Raw genomic sequence first — 1,272 nt, forward strand, 5'->3', positions numbered from 1 at the left:
TGTTGAATCAAATCATTAATTGATAGCAAGTATTTTTTTTTTTGAAAATAGAAAGAAATTGATTTTGAAAACGATTTGATTTTGAAAAAATTTTGAAAACTTAAAAAAATTTGATTTGAAAACAAAATCTTCCCTCTTGTGCCATCCTGGCGTTAAACGCCCAGAATGGTACACATTCTGGCGTTTAACGCCCAAACCACTACCCTTTTGGGCGTTAAACGCCCAGCCAGGCACCCTGGCTGGCGTTTAAACGCTAGTTTACCTTCCTTACTGGGCGTTTTGAATGCCCATCTTTTTCTGTGTAATTCCTCTGCAGTATGTTCTGAATCTTCAATTCTCTGTATTATTGACTTGAAAAGACACAAATTAAAAATATTTTTGGATTTTTAATAATGATGAATAATCAAAATGTAACTAAAATCAAATAACAATGCATGCAAGACACCAAACTTAGCAGTTTGTATACTACTGACACTAACAAAATGAGAATGCATATGAGAAACAACAAAACACTCAAGTCAAGAGAATTTAAAGATCAGAGCAATGAAATCATCAAGAACAACTTGAAGATTAATGAAGATAAATGCATGAATTCGAAAAATGCAAAGAGAACAGAAACATGCAATTGACACCAAACTTAACATGAAACACTAGACTCAAACAAGAAACATTAAAATATTTTTGGTTTTTTATGGTTTTGTAATTTTTTTGGATTTTCGAAAATTAAGTGGAAAAAGAAATTTTTTTGGATTTTTTGAAAATTATATGGAGAAGAAAATAAAGGTTTCAAAATTCTTAATGAAAATTCCAGGAATCATGCAATGTTAGTCTAAAGCTTTAGTCTAAAGAAATTAGACATGGCTATTCAAGCTTCAGCAGGACATTACATTCAAGAGCTAAATTGATGAGAATCAATCAGCTTTGGTGATGATAAGAACATCACCTTGAAACACTAGAACTCATTCTTAAGAACTCTGAAGAAAAATACCTAATCTAAGCAACAATATGAACCGTCAGTTGTCCAAACTCAACAATCCCCGGCAACGGCGCCAAAAACTTGGTGCACGAAATTGTGATCAATACTTTTCACAACTCAAACAATCCCCGGTGATGAAACCAAAAACTTGGTGTTCAATACCATGGCATAAACACAACTTCGCACAACTAACCAGCAAGTGTACTGGGTCGTCCAAGTAATAAACCTTACGCGAGTAAGGGTCGATCCCACAGAGATTGTTGGTATGAAGCAAGCTATGGTCACCTTGTAAATCT

This window comes from Arachis duranensis, chromosome 4 (assembly GCF_000817695.3).
Source record: "Arachis duranensis cultivar V14167 chromosome 4, aradu.V14167.gnm2.J7QH, whole genome shotgun sequence".
Lineage (NCBI taxonomy): Eukaryota > Viridiplantae > Streptophyta > Magnoliopsida > Fabales > Fabaceae > Arachis > Arachis duranensis.